The following is a 19,449-nucleotide window of genomic DNA, read 5'->3' on the forward strand; positions in this document are numbered from 1 at the left end:
CGCCTGTTCTCGTCAGATCGCAGACTGCTACCCAGCTTCGGGCCTGGTAAGTACCAGCATGGGAGACTGGCTGGGAATCCCGGGTGCAGTTGACGTTTTGCTCTGTTTCTGCTCCGATTCCGAAAATTATTTATTGATGCTTAAATCCACAGTATACAAAGTGTGAAGCCGTCAACGGCCATCCTAAGCTGAACGCGCCTGCTCTCGTCAGATCGCAGACTGCTACCCAGCTTAGGGCCCGGTAAGTATCAGCATGGGAGACTGGCTGGGAATCCCAGGTGTTGTTGACATTTTGCTCTGTAGCCGCCTTCCGCTTCGATTCCGAAAAGGATTTATTGATGCTTAAATCCACAGTATACAGGGTGTGAAGCCGTCTACGGCTATCCTAAGCTGAATGTGCCTGTTCTTGTCAGATCGCAGACTGCTGCCCGGCAAGTACGGGCATGGGAGACTGGCTGGCAATCCAAGGTGCTATTGACATTTTGCTCTGTTGCCGCCTTCCTCTCCGATTCCGAAAAGGATTTATTGATGCTTACATGCACAGTATAAAAAGCATGAAGCTGTCAATGGCCATCCTAAGCTGAACGCGCCTGCTCTCGTCAGATCGCAGACTGCTACCCAGCTTAGGGCCCGGTAAGTCCTGGCATGGGAGACTGGCTGGGAGTACCAGGTGCTGTTGCCATTTTGCTCTGTTGCCGCCTTCCGCTCCGATTCGGAAAAGGATTTATTGATGCTTAAATGCACAGTATAAAGGGCGTGAAGCTGTCAACGGCCATCCTAAGCTGAACGCGCCTGCTCTCGTCAGATCGCAGACTGCTACCCAGCTTAGGGCCCGGTAAGTACCAGCATGGGAGACTGGCTGGGAATCCCAGGTGTTGTTGACAATTTGCTCTGTTGCCGCCTTCCGCTCCGATTTCGAAAAGGATTTATTGATGCTTAAATCCACAGTATACAGGGTGTGAAGCCGTCTACGGCTATCCTAAGCTGAATGTGCCTGTTCTTGTCAGATCGCAGACTGCTGCCCGGCAAGTACGGGCATGGGAGACTGGCTGGCAATCCAAGGTGCTATTGACATTTTGCTCTGTTCCCGCCTTTCTCTCCGATTCCGAAAAGGATTTATTGATGCTTAAGTGCGCAGTATAAAAAGCATGAAGCTGTCAATGGCCATCCTAAGCTGAACGCGCCTGCTCTCGTCAGATCGCAGACTGCTACCCAGCTTAGGGCCCGGTAAGTACTGGCATGGGAGACTGGCTGGGAATACCTGGTGCCGTTGACATTTTGCTCTATTGCTGCCTTCCGCTCCGATTCCGAAAATAATTTATTGATGCTTAAATCCACAGTATACAAGGTGTGAAGCTGTCGACGGCCATCCTAAGCTTAACGCGCCTGCTCTCGTCAGATCGCAGACTGGTAGAGATCTTAGGGACCAGTAAGTACCGGCATGGGAGACTGGCTGGGAATCCCGGGTGCAGTTGACATTTTGCTCTGTTGCCGCCTTCCGTTCCGATTCCGAAAAGGATTTATTGATGCTGAAATGCACAGTATAAAAAGCATGAAGCTGTCAATGGCCATCCTAAGCTGAACGCTCCTGCTCTCGTCAGATTACAGACTGCTACCCAGCTTAGGGCCCGGTAAGTACTGGCATGGCAGACTGGCTGGGAATCCCGGTTGCCTTTGACATTTTGCTCTATTGCTGCCTTCCGCTCCGATTCCGAAAAGAATTTATTGATGCTTAAATCCACAGTATACAAGGTGTGAAGCTGTCGACGGCCATCCTAAGCTTAACGCGCCTGCTCTCGTCAGATCGCAGACTGGTACAGATCTTAGGGCCCGGTAAGTACCGGCATGGGACACTGGCTGGGAATCCCGGCTGCCGTTGACATTTTGCTCTGTTGCCGCCTTCCGCTCCGATTCCGAAAAGGATTTATTGATGCTTAAATCCACAGTATACAGGGTGTGAAGATGTCTACGGCCATCCTAAGCTGAATGCGCCTGTTCTCGTCAGATCGCAGACTGCTACCCAGCTTCGGGTCTGGTAAGTACCAGCATGGGAGACTGGCTGGGAATCCCGGGTGCAGTTGACATTTTGCTCTGTTTCTGCTCCGATTCCGAAAATTATTTATTGATGCTAAAATCCACAGTATACAAAGTGTGAAGCCGTCAACAGCCATCCTAAGCTGAACGCGCCTGCTCTCGTCAGATCGCAGACTGCTACCCAGCTTAGGGCCCGGTAAGTATCAGCATGGGAGACTGGCTGGGAATCCCAGGTGTTGTTGACATTTTGCTCTGTAGCCGCCTTCCGCTTCGATTCCGAAAAGGATTTATTGATGCTTAAATCCACAGTATACAGGGTGTGAAGCCGTCTACGGCTATCCTAAGCTGAATGTGCCTGTTCTTGTCAGATCGCAGACTGCTGCCCGGCAAGTACGGGCATGGGAGACTGGCTGGCAATCCAAGGTGCTATTGACATTTTGCTCTGTTGCCGCCTTCCTCTCCGATTCCGAAAAGGATTTATTGATGCTTACATGCACAGTATAAAAAGCATGAAGCTGTCAATGGCCATCCTAAGCTGAACGCGCCTGCTCTCGTCAGATCGCAGACTGCTACCCAGCTTAGGGCCCGGTAAGTACTGGCATGGGAGACTGGCTGGGAGTCCCAGGTGCCGTTGCCATTTTGCTCTATTGCTGCCTTTCGCTCCGATTCCGAAAATAATTTATTGATGCTTAAATCCACAGTATACAAGGTGTGAAGCTGTCGACGGCCATCCTAAGCTTAACGCGCCTGCTCTCGTCAGATCGCAGACTGGTACAGATCTTAGGGCCCGGTAAGTACCGGCATGGGACACTGGCTGGGAATCCCGGCTGCCGTTGACATTTTGCTCTGTAGCTCTGCAGACATTTTGCTCCGATTCCGAAAAGGATTTATTGATGCTTAAATCCACAGTATACAGGGTGTGAAGCTGTCTACGGCTATCCTAAGCTGAATGCGCCTGTTCTTGTCAGATCGCAGACTGCTACCCGGCAAGTACGGGCATGGGAGACTGGCTGGCAATCCAAGGTGCTATTGACATTTTGCTCTGTTGCCGCCTTCCTCTCCGATTAAAAAAAATATTTATTGATGCTTAAATCCACAGTATACAAGGCGTGAAGATGTCAACGGCCATCCTAAGCTGAACGCGCCTGCTCTCATCAGATCGCAGACTCCTACGCAGCTTAGGGCCCAGTAGGTACCGGCATGGGAGACTGGCTGGGAATCCCGGGTGCCGTTGACATTTTGCTCTATTGCTGCCTTCCGCTCCGATTCCGAAAAGAATTTATTGATGCTAAAATCCACAGTATACAAGGTGTGAAGCTGTCGACGGCCATCCTAAGCTGAATGTGCCTGTTCTTGTCAGATCGCAGACTGGTACAGATCTTAGGGCCCGGTAAGTACCGGCATGGGACACTGGCTGGGAATCCCGGCTGCCGTTGACATTTTGCTCTGTTGCCGCCTTCCGCTCCGATTCCGAAAAGGATTTATTGATGCTTAAATCCACAGTATACAGGGTGTGAAGATGTCTACGGCCATCCTAAGCTGAATGCGCCTGTTCTCGTCAGATCGCAGACTGCTACCCAGCTTCGGGCCTGGTAAGTACCAGCATGGGAGACTGGCTGGGAATCCCGGGTGCAGTTGACGTTTTGCTCTGTTTCTGCTCCGATTCCGAAAATTATTTATTGATGCTTAAATCCACAGTATACAAAGTGTGAAGCCGTCAACGGCCATCCTAAGCTGAACGCGCCTGCTCTCGTCAGATCGCAGACTGCTACCCAGCTTAGGGCCCGGTAAGTATCAGCATGGGAGACTGGCTGGGAATCCCAGGTGTTGTTGACATTTTGCTCTGTAGCCGCCTTCCGCTTCGATTCCGAAAAGGATTTATTGATGCTTAAATCCACAGTATACAGGGTGTGAAGCCGTCTACGGCTATCCTAAGCTGAATGTGCCTGTTCTTGTCAGATCGCAGACTGCTGCCCGGCAAGTACGGGCATGGGAGACTGGCTGGCAATCCAAGGTGCTATTGACATTTTGCTCTGTTGCCGCCTTCCTCTCCGATTCCGAAAAGGATTTATTGATGCTTACATGCACAGTATAAAAAGCATGAAGCTGTCAATGGCCATCCTAAGCTGAACGCGCCTGCTCTCGTCAGATCGCAGACTGCTACCCAGCTTAGGGCCCGGTAAGTCCTGGCATGGGAGACTGGCTGGGAGTCCCAGGTGCTGTTGCCATTTTGCTCTGTTGCCGCCTTCCGCTCCGATTCGGAAAAGGATTTATTGATGCTTAAATGCACAGTATAAAGGGCGTGAAGCTGTCAACGGCCATCCTAAGCTGAACGCGCCTGCTCTCGTCAGATCGCAGACTGCTACCCAGCTTAGGGCCCGGTAAGTACCAGCATGGGAGACTGGCTGGGAATCCCAGGTGTTGTTGACATTTTGCTCTGTTGCCGCCTTCCGCTCCGATTTCGAAAAGGATTTATTGATGCTTAAATCCACAGTATACAGGGTGTGAAGCCGTCTACGGCTATCCTAAGCTGAATGTGCCTGTTCTTGTCAGATCGCAGACTGCTGCCCGGCAAGTACGGGCATGGGAGACTGGCTGGCAATCCAAGGTGCTATTGACATTTTGCTCTGTTCCCGCCTTTCTCTCCGATTCCGAAAAGGATTTATTGATGCTTAAGTGCGCAGTATAAAAAGCATGAAGCTGTCAATGGCCATCCTAAGCTGAACACGCCTGCTCTCGTCAGATCGCAGACTGCTACCCAGCTTAGGGCCCGGTAAGTACTGGCATGGGAGACTGGCTGGGAATACCTGGTGCCGTTGACATTTTGCTCTATTGCTGCCTTCCGCTCCGATTCCGAAAATAATTTATTGATGCTTAAATCCACAGTATACAAGGTGTGAAGCTGTCGACGGCCATCCTAAGCTTAACGCTCCTGCTCTCTTCAGATCGCAGACTGGTAGAGATCTTAGGGCCCAGTAAGTACCGGCATGGGAGACTGGCTGGGAATCCCGGGTGCAGTTGACATTTTGCTCTGTTGCCGCCTTCCGTTCCGATTCCGAAAAGGATTTATTGATGCTGAAATGCACAGTATAAAAAGCATGAAGCTGTCAATGGCCATCCTAAGCTGAACGCTCCTGCTCTCGTCAGATTACAGACTGCTACCCAGCTTAGGGCCCGGTAAGTACTGGCATGGCAGACTGGCTGGGAATCCCGGTTGCCTTTGACATTTTGCTCTATTGCTGCCTTCCGCTCCGATTCCGAAAAGAATTTATTGATGCTTAAATCCACAGTATACAAGGTGTGAAGCTGTCGACGGCCATCCTAAGCTTAACGCGCCTGCTCTCGTCAGATCGCAGACTGGTACAGATCTTAGGGCCCGGTAAGTACCGGCATGGGACACTGGCTGGGAATCCCGGCTGCCGTTGACATTTTGCTCTGTTGCCGCCTTCCGCTCCGATTCCGAAAAGGATTTATTGATGCTTAAATCCACAGTATACAGGGTGTGAAGATGTCTACGGCCATCCTAAGCTGAATGCGCCTGTTCTCGTCAGATCGCAGACTGCTACCCAGCTTCGGGCCTGGTAAGTACCAGCATGGGAGACTGGCTGGGAATCCCGGGTGCAGTTGACATTTTGCTCTGTTTCTGCTCCGATTCCGAAAATTATTTATTGATGCTTAAATCCACAGTATACAAAGTGTGAAGCCGTCAACGGCCATCCTAAGCTGAACGCGCCTGCTCTCGTCAGATCGCAGACTGCTACCCAGCTTAGGGCCCGGTAAGTATCAGCATGGGAGACTGGCTGGGAATCCCAGGTGTTGTTGACATTTTGCTCTGTAGCCGCCTTCCGCTTCGATTCCGAAAAGGATTTATTGATGCTTAAATCCACAGTATACAGGGTGTGAAGCCGTCTACGGCTATCCTAAGCTGAATGTGCCTGTTCTTGTCAGATCGCAGACTGCTGCCCGGCAAGTACGGGCATGGGAGACTGGCTGGCAATCCAAGGTGCTATTGACATTTTGCTCTGTTGCCGCCTTCCTCTCCGATTCCGAAAAGGATTTATTGATGCTTACATGCACAGTATAAAAAGCATGAAGCTGTCAATGGCCATCCTAAGCTGAACGCGCCTGCTCTCGTCAGATCGCAGACTGCTACCCAGCTTAGGGCCCGGTAAGTACTGGCATGGGAGACTGGCTGGGAGTCCCAGGTGCCGTTGCCATTTTGCTCTATTGCTGCCTTTCGCTCCGATTCCGAAAATAATTTATTGATGCTTAAATCCACAGTATACAAGGTGTGAAGCTGTCGACGGCCATCCTAAGCTTAACGCGCCTGCTCTCGTCAGATCGCAGACTGGTACAGATCTTAGGGCCCGGTAAGTACCGGCATGGGACACTGGCTGGGAATCCCGGCTGCCGTTGACATTTTGCTCTGTAGCTCTGCAGACATTTTGCTCCGATTCCGAAAAGGATTTATTGATGCTTAAATCCACAGTATACAGGGTGTGAAGCTGTCTATCCTAAGCTGAATGCGCCTGTTCTTGTCAGATCGCAGACTGCTACCCGGCAAGTACGGGCATGGGAGACTGGCTGGCAATCCAAGGTGCTATTGACATTTTGCTCTGTTGCCGCCTTCCTCTCCGATTAAAAAAAATATTTATTGATGCTTAAATCCACAGTATACAAGGCGTGAAGATGTCAACGGCCATCCTAAGCTGAACGCGCCTGCTCTCATCAGATCGCAGACTCCTACGCAGCTTAGGGCCCAGTAGGTACCGGCATGGGAGACTGGCTGGGAATCCCGGGTGCCGTTGACATTTTGCTCTATTGCTGCCTTCCGCTCCGATTCCGAAAAGAATTTATTGATGCTAAAATCCACAGTATACAAGGTGTGAAGCTGTCGACGGCCATCCTAAGCTGAATGTGCCTGTTCTTGTCAGATCGCAGACTGGTACAGATCTTAGGGCCCGGTAAGTACCGGCATGGGACACTGGCTGGGAATCCCGGCTGCCGTTGACATTTTGCTCTGTTGCCGCCTTCCGCTCCGATTCCGAAAAGGATTTATTGATGCTTAAATCCACAGTATACAGGGTGTGAAGATGTCTACGGCCATCCTAAGCTGAATGCGCCTGTTCTCGTCAGATCGCAGACTGCTACCCAGCTTCGGGCCTGGTAAGTACCAGCATGGGAGACTGGCTGGGAATCCCGGGTGCAGTTGACGTTTTGCTCTGTTTCTGCTCCGATTCCGAAAATTATTTATTGATGCTTAAATCCACAGTATACAAAGTGTGAAGCCGTCAACGGCCATCCTAAGCTGAACGCGCCTGCTCTCGTCAGATCGCAGACTGCTACCCAGCTTAGGGCCCGGTAAGTATCAGCATGGGAGACTGGCTGGGAATCCCAGGTGTTGTTGACATTTTGCTCTGTAGCCGCCTTCCGCTTCGATTCCGAAAAGGATTTATTGATGCTTAAATCCACAGTATACAGGGTGTGAAGCCGTCTACGGCTATCCTAAGCTGAATGTGCCTGTTCTTGTCAGATCGCAGACTGCTGCCCGGCAAGTACGGGCATGGGAGACTGGCTGGCAATCCAAGGTGCTATTGACATTTTGCTCTGTTGCCGCCTTCCTCTCCGATTCCGAAAAGGATTTATTGATGCTTACATGCACAGTATAAAAAGCATGAAGCTGTCAATGGCCATCCTAAGCTGAACACGCCTGCTCTCGTCAGATCGCAGACTGCTACCCAGCTTAGGGCCCGGTAAGTCCTGGCATGGGAGACTGGCTGGGAGTCCCAGGTGCTGTTGCCATTTTGCTCTGTTGCCGCCTTCCGCTCCGATTCGGAAAAGGATTTATTGATGCTTAAATGCACAGTATAAAGGGCATGAAGCTGTCAACGGCCATCCTAAGCTTAACGCGCCTGCTCTCGTCAGATCGCAGACTGCTACCCAGCTTAGGGCCCGGTAAGTACCAGCATGGGAGACTGGCTGGGAATCCCAGGTGTTGTTGACATTTTGCTCTGTTGCCGCCTTCCGCTCCGATTCCGAAAAGGATTTATTGATGCTTAAATCCACAGTATACAGGGTGTGAAGCCGTCTACGGCTATCCTAAGCTGAATGTGCCTGTTCTTGTCAGATCGCAGACTGCTGCCCGGCAAGTACGGGCATGGGAGACTGGCTGGCAATCCAAGGTGCTATTGACATTTTGCTCTGTTGCCGCCTTTCTCTCCGATTCCGAAAAGGATTTATTGATGCTTAAGTGCACAGTATAAAAAGCATGAAGCTGTCAATGGCCATCCTAAGCTGAACGCGCCTGCTCTCGTCAGATCGCAGACTGCTACCCAGCTTAGGGCCCGGTAAGTACTGGCATGGGAGACTGGCTGGGAATACCTGGTGCCGTTGACATTTTGCTCTATTGCTGCCTTCCGCTCCGATTCCGAAAATAATTTATTGATGCTTAAATCCACAGTATACAAGGCGTGAAGCTGTCGACGGCCATCCTAAGCTTAACGCGCCTGCTCTCGTCAGATCGCAGACTGGTAGAGATCTTAGGGCCCAGTAAGTACCGGCATGGGAGACTGGCTGGGAATCCCGGGTGCAGTTGACATTTTGCTCTGTTGCCGCCTTCCGTTCCGATTCCGAAAAGGATTTATTGATGCTGAAATGCACAGTATAAAAAGCATGAAGCTGTCAATGGCCATCCTAAGCTGAACGCTCCTGCTCTCGTCAGATTACAGACTGCTACCCAGCTTAGGGCCCGGTAAGTACTGGCATGGCAGACTGGCTGGGAATCCCGGTTGCCTTTGACATTTTGCTCTATTGCTGCCTTCCGCTCCGATTCCGAAAAGAATTTATAGATGCTTAAATCCACAGTATACAAGGTGTGAAGCTGTCGACGGCCATCCTAAGCTTAACGCGCCTGCTCTCGTCAGATCGCAGACTGGTACAGATCTTAGGGCCCGGTAAGTACCGGCATGGGACACTGGCTGGGAATCCCGTCTGCCGTTGACATTTTGCTCTGTTGCCGCCTTCCGCTCCGATTCCGAAAAGGATTTATTGATGCTTAAATCCACAGTATACAGGGTGTGAAGATGTCTACGGCCATCCTAAGCTGAATGCGCCTGTTCTCGTCAGATCGCAGACTGCTACCCAGCTTCGGGCCTGGTAAGTACCAGCATGGGACACTGGCTGGGAATCCCGTCTGCCGTTGACATTTTGCTCTGTTGCCGCCTTCCGTTCCGATTCCGAAAATGATTTATTGATGCTTAAATCCACAGTATACAGGGTGTGAAGCCGTCTACGTCTATCCTAAGCTGAATGTGCCTATTCTTTTCAGATCGCAGACTGCTGCCCGGCAAGTACGGGCATGGGAGACTGGCTGGCAATCCAAGGTGCTATTGACATTTTGCTCTGTTGTCGCCTTCCTCTCCGATTCCGAAAAGGATTAATTGATGCTTAAATGCACAGTATAAAAAGCATGAAGCTGTCAATGGCCATCCTAAGCTGAACGCGCCTGCTCTCGTCAGATCGCAGACTGCTGCCCAGCTTAGGGCCTGGTAAGTACCAGCATGGGAGACTGGCTGGGAATCCCGGGTGCAGTTCACATTTTAATCTGTTGCCGCCTTCCGATCCAATTCGGAAAAGGATCTATTGATGCTTAAATCCACAATATACAAGGTGTGAAGCTGTCAACGGCCATCCTAAGCCTGAACGTGCCTGCTCTCCTCAGATCGCAGACTGCTGCCCGGCAGATACCGGCATGGGAGACTGGCTGGCAATCCAAGGTGCCATTGACATTTTGCTCTGTTGCCGCCTTCTTCTCCGATTAATAAAAATATTTCTTGATGCTTAAATCCACAATATACAAGGCGTGAAGATGTCAACGGCCATCCTAAGCTGAACGCGCCTGCTCTCGTCAGATCGCAGACTGCTACCCAGCTTAGGGCCCAGTAAGTACCGGCATGGGAGACTGGCTGGGAATCCCGGGTGCAGTTGACATTTTGCTCTGTTGCCGCCTTCCGTTCCGATTCCGAAAAGGATTTATTGATGCTTAAATGCGCAGTATAAAAAGCATGAAGCTGTCAATGGCCATCCTAAGCTGAACGCGCCTGCTCTCGTCAGATCGCAGACTGCTACCCAGCTTAGGGCCCGGTAAGTACTGGCATGGGAGACTGGCTGGGAATCCCGGGTGCCGTTGACATTTTGCTCTGTTGCCGCCTTCCGTTTCCGTTTCCGATTCCGAAAAGGATTTATTGATGCTTAAATGCACAGTATACAAAGTGTGAAGCTGTCAACGGCCATCCTAAGCTGAACGCGCCTGCTCTCGTCAGATCGCAGACTGATACCCAGCTTAGGGCCTGGTAAGTACCAGCATGGGAGGCTGGCTGGGAATCCCGGGTGCAGTTGACATTTTAATCTGTTGCCGCCTTCCTCTCCGATTCGGAAAAGGATTTATTGATGCTTAAATCCACAGTATACAGAGTGTGAAGCTGTCAACGGCTATCCTAAGCTGAACGCGTCTGCTCTCGTCAGATCGCAGACTGCTACCCAGCTTCGGGCCTGGTAAGTACCAGCATTGGAGACTGGCTGGGAATCCCGGGTGCAGTTGACATTTTGCTCTGTTTCTGCTCCGATTCCGAAAATTATTTATTGATGCTTAAATCCACAGTATACAAAGTGTGAAGCTGTCAAAGGCCATCCTAAGCTGGACGCGCCTGCTCTCGTCAGATCACAGACTGCTACCCAGCTTAGGGCCTGGTAAGTATCAGCATGGGAGACTGGCTGGGAATCCCGGGTGCAGTTGACATTTTAATCTGTTGCCGCCTTCCGCTCCAATTCGGAAAAGGATTTATTGATGCTTAAATCCACAATATACAAGGTGTGAAGCTGTCAACGGCCATCCTAAGCCTGAACGTGCCTGCTCTCCTCAGATTGCAGACTGCTGCCCGGCAGATACCGGCATGGGAGACTGGCTGGCAATCCAAGGTGCCAATGACATTTTGCTCTGTTGCCGCCTTCTTCTTGGATTAATAAAAATATTTATTGATGCTTAAATCCACAATATACAAGGCATAAAGATGTCAACGGCCATCCTAAGCTGAACGCGCCTGCTCTCGTCAGATCGCAGACTGCTACCCAGCTTAGGGCCCAGTAAGTACCAGCATGGGAGACTGGCTTGGAATCCCGGGTGCAGTTGACATTTTGCTCTGTTGCCGCCTTCCGCTCCGATTCGGAAAAGGATTCATTGATGCTTAAATGCACAGTATAAAGGGCGTGAAGCTGTCGACGGCCATCCTAAGCTGAACACGCCTGCTCTCGTCAGATCGCAGACTGCTACCCAGCTTAGGGCCCGGTAAGTACCAGCATGGGAGACTGGCTGGGAATCCCAGGTGTTGTTGACATTTTGCTCTGTAGCCGCCTTCCGCTCTGATTCCGAAAAGGATTTATTGATGCTTAAATCCACAATGTACAGAGTGTGAAGCCGTCTACGGCTATCCTAAGCTGAATGTGCCTGTTCTTGTCAGATCGCAGACTGCTGCCCGGCAAGTACGGGCATGGGAGACTGGCTGGCAATCCAAGGTGCTATTGACATTTTGCTCTGTTGCCGCCTTCCTCTCCAATTCCGAAAAGGATTTATTGATGCTTAAATGCACAGTATAAAAAGCATGAAGCTGTCAATGGCCATCCTAAGCTGAACGCGCCTGCTCTCGTCAGATCGCAGACTGCTACCCAGCTTCGAGCCCGGTAAGTACTGGCATAGGAGACTGGCTGGGAATCCCGGGTGCCGTTGACATTTTGCTCTATTGCTGCCTTCCGCTCCGATTCCGAAAAGAATTTATTGATGCTTAAATCCATAGTATACAAGGTGTGAAGCTGTCGACGGCCATCCTAAGCTTAACGCACCTGTTCTCGTCAGATCGCAGACTGGTACAGATCTTAGGGCCCGGTAAGTATCGGCATGGGACACTGGCTGGGAATCCCGGCTGCCGTTGACATTTTGCTCTGTTGCCGCCTTCCGTTCCGATTCCGAAAAGGATTTATTGATGCTTAAATGCACAGTATACAAAGTGTGAAGCTGTCAACGGCCATCCTAAGCTGAACGCGCCTGCTCTCGTCAGATCGCAGACTGCTACCCAGCTTAGGGCCTGGTAAGTACCAGCATGGGAGACTGGCAGGGAATCCCGGGTGCAGTTGACATTTTAATCTGTTGCCGCCTTCCGCTCCGATTCGGAAAAAGATTTATTGATGCTTAAATGCACAGTATAAAGGGCGTGAAGCTGTCAACGGCAATCCTAAGCTGAGCGTGCCTGCTCTCGTCAGATCGCAGACTGCTACTCAGCTTAGGGCCTGGTAAGTACCAGCATGGGAGACTGGCTGGGAATCTCAGGTGTTGTTGACATTTTGCTCTGTAGCTCTGTAGACATTTTGCTCTGATTCCGAAAAGGATTTATTGATGCTTATATCCACAATATACAGGGTGTGAAGCCGTCTACGGCTATCCTAAGCTGAATGCGCCTGTTCTTGTCATATCGCAGACTGCTGCCCGGCAAGTACGGGCATGGGAGACTGGCTGGCAATCCAAGGTGCTATTGACATTTTGCTCTGTTGCCGACTTCCTCTCCGATTAAAAAAAATATTTATTGATGCTTAAATCCACAGTATACGAGGCGTGAAGATGTCAACGGCCATCCTAAGCTGAACGCGCCTGCTCTCGTCAGATCGCAGACTGCTGCGCAGCTTAGGGCCCAGTAAGTACCGGCATGTGAGACTGGCTGGGAATCCCGGGTGCAGTTGACATTTTGCTCTGTTGCCGCCTTCCGTTCCGATTCCGAAAAGGATTTATTGATGCTTAAATGCACAGTATAAAAAGCATGAAGCTGTCAATGGCCATCCTAAGCTGAACGCGCCTGCTCTCGTCAGATCGCAGACTGCTACCCAGCTTAGGGCCCGGTAAGTATTGGCATGGGAGACTGGCTGGAAATCCCGGGTGCCGTTGACATTTTGCTCTATTGCTGCCTTCCGCTCCGATTCCGAAAATAATTTATTGATGCTTAAATCCACAGTATACAAGGTGTGAAGCTGTCGACGGCCATCCTAAGCTTAACGCGCCTGCTCTCGTCAGATCGCAGACTTGTACAGATCTTAGGGCCCGGTAAGTACCGGCATGGGACACTGGCTGGGAATCCCGGCTGCCGTTGACATTTTGCTCTGTTGCCGCCTTCCGTTCCGATTCCGAAAAGGATTTATTGATGCTTAAATGCACAGTATAAAGGACGAGAAGATGTCAACGGCCATCCTAAGCTGAACGCACCTGCTCTCGTCAGATCGCAAACTGCTACCCAGCTTAGGGCCCGGTAATTACCAGCATGGGAGACTGACTGGGAATCCCAGGTGTCGTTGACATTTTGCTCTGTTGCCGCCTTCCGCTCCGATTCCGTAAAGGATTTATTGATGCTTAAATCCACAGTATACAGGGTGTGAAGATGTCTACGGCCATCCTAAGCTGAATGTGTCTGTTCTCGTCAGATCGCAGTCTGCTACCCAGCTTCGGCCCTTTTAAGTACCAGCATGGGAGACTGGCTCGGAATCCCGGGTGCAGTTGACATTTTGCTCGGTTTCTGCTCCGATTCCGAAAATTATTTATTGATGCTTAAATCCACAGTATACAAAGTGTGAAGCTGTCAACGGCCATCCTAAGCTGAACGTGCCTGCTCTCGTCAGATCGCAGACTGCTACCCAGCTTAGGGCCTGGTCAGTACCAGCATGGTAGACTGGCTGGAATCCCTGGTGCAGTTGACATTTTAATATGTTGCCGCCTTCCGCTCCGATTCGGAAAAGGATTTATTGATGCTTAAATCCACAATATACAGGGTGTGAAGCTGTCAACGGCCATCCTAAGCTGAACGTGTCTGCTCTCCTCAGATCGCAGACTGCTGCCCGGCAGATACCGGCGTGGGAGACTGGCTGGCAATCCAAGGTTCCATTGACATTTTGCTCTGTTGCCGCCTTCTTCTCCGATTAAAAAAAATATTTATTGATGCTTAAATCCACAATATACAGGGTGTGAAGCTGTCAACAGCCATCCTAAGCTGAACGCGCCTGCACTCGTCAGATCGCAGACTGCTACCCAGCTTAGGGCCCGGTAAGTACCAGCATGGGAGACTGGCTGGGAATCCCAGGTGTTGTTGACATTTTGCTCTGTAGCCGCCTTCCGCTCCGATTCCGAAAAGGATTTATTGATTCTTAAATCCACAGTATACAGGGTGTGAAGCCGTCTACGGCTATCCTAAGCTGAATGTGCCTGTTCTTGTCAGATCGCAGACTGCTGCCCGGCAAGTACGGGCATGGGAGACTGGCTGGCAATCCAAGGTGCTATTGACATTTTGCTCTGTTGCCGCCTTCCTCTCCGATTCCGAAAAGGATTTATTGATGCTTAAATGCACAGTATAAAAAGCATGAAGCTGTCAATGGCCATCCTAAGCTTAACGCGCCTGCTCTCGTCAGATCGCAGACTGGTACAGATCTTAGGGCCCGGTAAGTACCGGCATGAGACACTGGCTGGGAATCCCGGCTGCCGTTGACATTTTGCTCTGTTGCCGCCTTCCGTTCCGGTTCCGATTCCGAAAAGGATTTATTGATGCTTAAATGCACAGTATAAAGGGCGAGAAGCTGTCAACGGCCATCCTAAGCTGAACGCGCCTGCTCTCGTCAGATCGCAGACTGCTACCCAGCTTAGGGCCTGGTAAGTACCAGCATGGGAGACTGGCTGGGAATCCCAGGTGCAGTTGACATTTTAATCTGTTGCCGCCTTCCACTCCAATTCGGAAAAGGATTTATTAATGCTTAAATGCACAGTATAAAAAGCATGAAGCTGTCAATGGCCATCCTAAGCTGAACGCGCCTTCTCTCGTCAGATCGCAGACGGCTACCCAGCTTAGAGCCCGGTAAGTACTGGCATGGGAGACTGGCTGGGAATCCTGATTGCCGTTGACATTTTGCTCTATTGCTGCCTTCCGTTCCGATTCCGAAAAGGATTTATTGATGCTTAAATGCACAGTATGCAAGGTGTGAAGATGTCAACGGCCATCCTAAGCTGAACGTGCCTGATCTCCTCAGAACGCAGACTGCTGCCCGGCAAGTACCGGCATGGGAGACTGGCTGGCAATCCAAGGTGCCATTGACATTTTGCTCTGTTGCCGCCTTCCTCTCCGATTAATAAAAATATTTATTGATGCTTAAATCCACAGTATACAAGGCGTGAAGCTGTCAACGGCCATCCTAAGCTGAACGCGCATGCTCTCGTCAGATCGCAGACTGCTACCCAGCTTAGGGCCCGGTAAGTACCGGCATGGGAGACTTGCTGCGAATCCCGGGTGCAGTTGACATTTTGCTCTGTTGCCGCCTTCCGTTCCGATTCCGAAAAGGATTTATTGATGCTTAAATGCACAGTATAAAGGGCAAGAAGCTGTCAACAGCCTTCCTAAGCTGAACGCGCCTGCTCTTGTCAGATTGCAAAATGCTACCGAGCTTAGGGCCCGGTAAGTAACGGCATGGGAGACTGGCTGGGAATCCCGGGTGCCGTTGACATTTTGCTCTATTGACGCATTTTGCTCCGATTCCGAAAATAATTTATTGATGCTTAAATCCACAGTATACAAGGTGTGAAGCTGTCGACGGCCATCCTAAGCTGAACGCGCCTGCTCTCGTCAGATCGCAGACTGGTACAGATCTTAGGGCCCGGTAAGTACCGGCATGGGACACTGGCTGGGAATCCCGGGTGCCGTTGACATTTTGCTCTGTTGCTGCCTTCCGTTCCATTTCCGAAAAGGATTTATTGATGCTTAAATGCACAGTATAAAGAACGTGAAGCTGTCAATGGCCATCCTAAGCTGAACGCGCCTGCTCTTGTCAGATCGCAGACTGCTACCCAGCTTAGGGCTTGGTAAGTACCAGCATGGGAGACTGGCTGGGAATCCCGGGTGCAGTTGACATTTTGCTCTGTTGCTGCCTTCCGCTCTGATTCTGAAAAGATTTATTGATGCTTAAATCCACAGTACAAAGGGTTTAAAGGGTGTGAAGCTGTCAACGGCGATCCTAAGCTGAACGCGCCTGCTCTCGTCAGATCGCAAATTGCAACTCAGCTTAGGGCCTGGTGAGTACCAGCATCGGAGACTGGCTGGGAATCTCGGGTGCCATTGACGTTTTGCTCTGTTGCTGCCTTCCGTTCCAATTCTGAAAATGATTTATTGATGCTTAAATCCACAGTATACAAGGTGTGAAGCTGTCAACAGCCATCCTAAGCTGAACGCGCCTGCTCCCGTAAAATCGCAGACTGCTACCCAGCTTCGGGCCTGGTAAGTACCAGCATGGGAGACCGGCTGGGAATCCCGGGTGCAGTTGACATGTTGCCGCCTTCCGCTCCGATTCCGAAAAGGATTTATTGATGCTTAAATCCACAGTATACAAGGCGTGGAGCTGTCAATGGCCATCCTAAGCTGAACGTACCTGCTCTCCTCAGATCGCAGACTGCTGCCCGGCAAGTACCGGCATGGGAGACTGTCTCTCAATCCAAGGTGCCATTGACATTTTGCTCTGTTGCCGCCTTCCTCTCCGATTAATAAAAATATTTATTGATGCTTAAATCCACAGTATACAAGGCGTGAATCTGTCAACGGCCATCCTAAGCTGAACGCGCATGCTCTCGTCAGATCGCAGACTGGTACAGATCTTAGGGCCCGGTAAGTACCGGCATGGGAGACTGGCTGGGAATCCCGGGTGCCGTTGACATTTTGCTCTGTTGCCGCCTTCCGTTCCGATTCCGAAAAGGATTTATTGATGCTTAAATGCACAGTATAAAGGACGAGAAGATGTCAACGGCCATCCTAAGCTGAACGCGCCTGCTCTCGTCAGATCGCAGACTGCTACCCAGCTTAGGGCCCGGTAAGTACCAGCATTGGAGACTGACTGGGAATCCCAGGTGTCGTTGACATTTTGCTCTGTTGCCGCCTTCCGCTCCGATTCCGTAAAGGATTTATTGATGCTTAAATCCACAGTATACAGGGTGTGAAGATGTCTACGGCCATCCTAAGCTGAATGTGTCTGTTCTCATCAGATCGCAGACTGCTAACCAGCTTCGGGCCTGGTAAGTACCAGCTTGGGAGACTGGCTGGGAATCCCGGGTGCAGTTGACATTTTGCTCTGTTTCTGCTCCGATTCCGAAAATTATTTATTGATGCTTAAATCCACAGTATACAAAGTGTGAAGCTGTCAACGGCCATCCTAAGCTGAACGCGCCTGCTCTCGTCAGATCGCAGACTGCTACCCAGCTTAGGGCCTGGTAAGTACCAGCATGGTAGACTGGCTGGAATCCCGGGTGCAGTTGACATTTTAATCTGTTTCCGCCTTCCGCTCCGATTCGGAAAAGGATTTATTGATGCTTAAATCCACAATATACAGGGTGTGAAGCTGTCAACGGCCATCCTAAGCTGAACGTGTCTGCTCTCCTCAGATCGCAGACTGCTGCCCGGCAGATACCGGCGTGGGAGACTTGCTGGCAATCCAAGGTTCCATTGACATTTTGCTCTGTTGCCGCCTTCCTCTCCGATTAATAAAAATATTTATTGATGCTTAAATCCACAGTATACAAAGTGTGAAGCTGTCAACGGCCATCCTAAGCTGAACGCGCCTGCTCTCGTCAGATCGCAGACTGCTATCCAGCTTAGGGCCTGGTAAGTACCAGCATGGGAGACTGGTTGGGAATCCCGGGTGCAGTTGCCATTTTAATCTGTTGCCGCCTTCCGCTCCGATTCGGAAAAGGATTTATTGATGCTTAAATGCACAGTATAAAGGGCGTGAAGCTGTCAACGGCCATCCTAAGCTGAACGCGCCTGCTCTCGTCAGATCGCAGACTGCTACCCAGCTTAGGGCCTGGTAAGTACCAGCATGGTAGACTGGCTGGAATCCCGGGTGCAGTTGACATTTTAATCTGTTGCCGCCTTCCGCTCCGATTCGGAAAAGGATTTATTGATGCTTAAATCCACAATATACAGGGTGTGAAGCTGTCAACGGCCATCCTAAGCTGAACGTGTCTGCTCTCCTCAGATCGCAGACTGCTGCCCGGCAAATACCGGCGTGGGAGACTTGCTGGCAATCCAAGGTTCCATTGACATTTTGCTCTGTTGCCGCCTTCCTCTCCGATTAATAAAAATATTTATTGATGCTTAAATCCACAGTATACAAAGTGTGAAGCTGTCAACGGCCATCCTAAGCTGAACGCGCCTGCTCTCGTCAGATCGCAGACTGTTATCCAGCTTAGGGCCTGGTAAGTACCAGCATGGGAGACTGGCTGGGAATCCCGGGTGCAGTTGACATTTTAATCTGTTGCCGCCTTCCGCTCCGATTCGGAAAAGGATTTATTGATGCTTAAATCCAGAGTATACAGGGTGTGAAGCTGTCTACGGCTATCCTAAGCTGAATGTGCCAGTTCTTGTCAGATCGCAGACTGCTGCCCGGCAAGTACGGGCATGGGAGACTGGCTGGCAATCCAAGGTGCTATTGACATTTTGCTCTGTTGCCGCCTTCCTCTCCGATTCCGAAAAGGATTTATTGATGCTTAAATGCACAGTATAAAAAGCATGAAGCTGTCAATGGCCATCCTAAGCTGAACGCGCCTGCTCTCGTCAGATCGCAGACTGCTACCCAGCTTAGGGCCCGGTAAGTACTGGCATGGGAGACTGGCTGGGAATCCCGGGTGCAGTTGACATTTTGCTCTATTGCTGCCTTCCTCTCCGATTCCGAAAAGAATTTATTGATGCTTAAATCCACAGTATACAAGGTGTGAAGCTGTAGATGGCCATCCTAAGCTTAACGCGCCTGCTCTTGTCAGATCGCAGACTGGTACAGATCTTAGGGCCCGGTAAGTACCGGCATGGGACACTGGCTGGGAATCAAGGCTGCCGTTGACATTTTGCTCTGTTGCCGCCTTCCGTTCCGATACCGAAAAGGATTTATTGATGCTTAAATGCACAGTATAAAGTGCGAGAAGCTGTCAACGGCCATCCTAAGCTGAACGAGCCTGCTCTCGTCAGATCGCAGACTGCTACCCAGCTTAGGGCCCGGTAAGTACCAGCATGGGAGACTGGCTGGGAATCACAGGTGTCGTTGACATTTTGCTCTGTTGCCGCCTTACGCTCCGATTCCGAAAAGGATTTATTGATGCTTAAATGCACAGTATAAAGGGTGTGAAGCTGTCAACGGCCATCCTATGCTGAATGCGCCTGCTCTTGTCAGATCGCAGACTGCTACCCAGCTTAGGGCCCGGTAAGTACCAGCATGGGAGACTGGCTGGGAATCTCAGGTGTTGTTGATATTTTGCTCTGTAGACATTTTGCTCCGATTCCGAAAAGGATTTATTGATGCTTAAAT

General features: G+C 50.6%; 19 pseudogenes; all 19 read left to right on the top strand.

The window, feature by feature from the left end:
* The first annotated feature begins 170 nt into the window (after nucleotides 1-170).
* On the top strand, nucleotides 171-290 carry LOC130352874 (5S ribosomal RNA; annotated as a pseudogene).
* Nucleotides 291-764: 474 nt separating this feature from the next.
* On the top strand, nucleotides 765-884 carry LOC130320814 (5S ribosomal RNA; annotated as a pseudogene).
* A 272-nt stretch (nucleotides 885-1,156) lies between these two features.
* Nucleotides 1,157-1,276, top strand: LOC130317824 (5S ribosomal RNA; annotated as a pseudogene).
* A 1,275-nt stretch (nucleotides 1,277-2,551) lies between these two features.
* Nucleotides 2,552-2,671, top strand: LOC130351971 (5S ribosomal RNA; annotated as a pseudogene).
* A 1,079-nt stretch (nucleotides 2,672-3,750) lies between these two features.
* On the top strand, nucleotides 3,751-3,870 carry LOC130352875 (5S ribosomal RNA; annotated as a pseudogene).
* Nucleotides 3,871-4,344: 474 nt separating this feature from the next.
* Nucleotides 4,345-4,464, top strand: LOC130320825 (5S ribosomal RNA; annotated as a pseudogene).
* A 272-nt stretch (nucleotides 4,465-4,736) lies between these two features.
* Nucleotides 4,737-4,856, top strand: LOC130349038 (5S ribosomal RNA; annotated as a pseudogene).
* Nucleotides 4,857-5,739: 883 nt separating this feature from the next.
* Nucleotides 5,740-5,859, top strand: LOC130352877 (5S ribosomal RNA; annotated as a pseudogene).
* A 272-nt stretch (nucleotides 5,860-6,131) lies between these two features.
* LOC130351972 (5S ribosomal RNA) lies at nucleotides 6,132-6,251 on the top strand (annotated as a pseudogene).
* Nucleotides 6,252-7,324: 1,073 nt separating this feature from the next.
* LOC130352878 (5S ribosomal RNA) lies at nucleotides 7,325-7,444 on the top strand (annotated as a pseudogene).
* A 474-nt stretch (nucleotides 7,445-7,918) lies between these two features.
* On the top strand, nucleotides 7,919-8,038 carry LOC130346566 (5S ribosomal RNA; annotated as a pseudogene).
* A 272-nt stretch (nucleotides 8,039-8,310) lies between these two features.
* On the top strand, nucleotides 8,311-8,430 carry LOC130317941 (5S ribosomal RNA; annotated as a pseudogene).
* Nucleotides 8,431-10,105: 1,675 nt separating this feature from the next.
* Nucleotides 10,106-10,225, top strand: LOC130315932 (5S ribosomal RNA; annotated as a pseudogene).
* Nucleotides 10,226-11,306: 1,081 nt separating this feature from the next.
* Nucleotides 11,307-11,426, top strand: LOC130346757 (5S ribosomal RNA; annotated as a pseudogene).
* Nucleotides 11,427-12,904: 1,478 nt separating this feature from the next.
* LOC130328921 (5S ribosomal RNA) lies at nucleotides 12,905-13,024 on the top strand (annotated as a pseudogene).
* Nucleotides 13,025-14,096: 1,072 nt separating this feature from the next.
* Nucleotides 14,097-14,216, top strand: LOC130353045 (5S ribosomal RNA; annotated as a pseudogene).
* A 480-nt stretch (nucleotides 14,217-14,696) lies between these two features.
* Nucleotides 14,697-14,816, top strand: LOC130329724 (5S ribosomal RNA; annotated as a pseudogene).
* A 2,078-nt stretch (nucleotides 14,817-16,894) lies between these two features.
* Nucleotides 16,895-17,014, top strand: LOC130329251 (5S ribosomal RNA; annotated as a pseudogene).
* Nucleotides 17,015-18,275: 1,261 nt separating this feature from the next.
* Nucleotides 18,276-18,395, top strand: LOC130330582 (5S ribosomal RNA; annotated as a pseudogene).
* Nucleotides 18,396-19,449: the final 1,054 nt, after the last annotated feature.

This window comes from Hyla sarda, chromosome 1 (genome assembly GCF_029499605.1).
Source record: "Hyla sarda isolate aHylSar1 chromosome 1, aHylSar1.hap1, whole genome shotgun sequence".
In the NCBI taxonomy this organism is placed as follows: Eukaryota; Metazoa; Chordata; class Amphibia; order Anura; family Hylidae; genus Hyla; species Hyla sarda.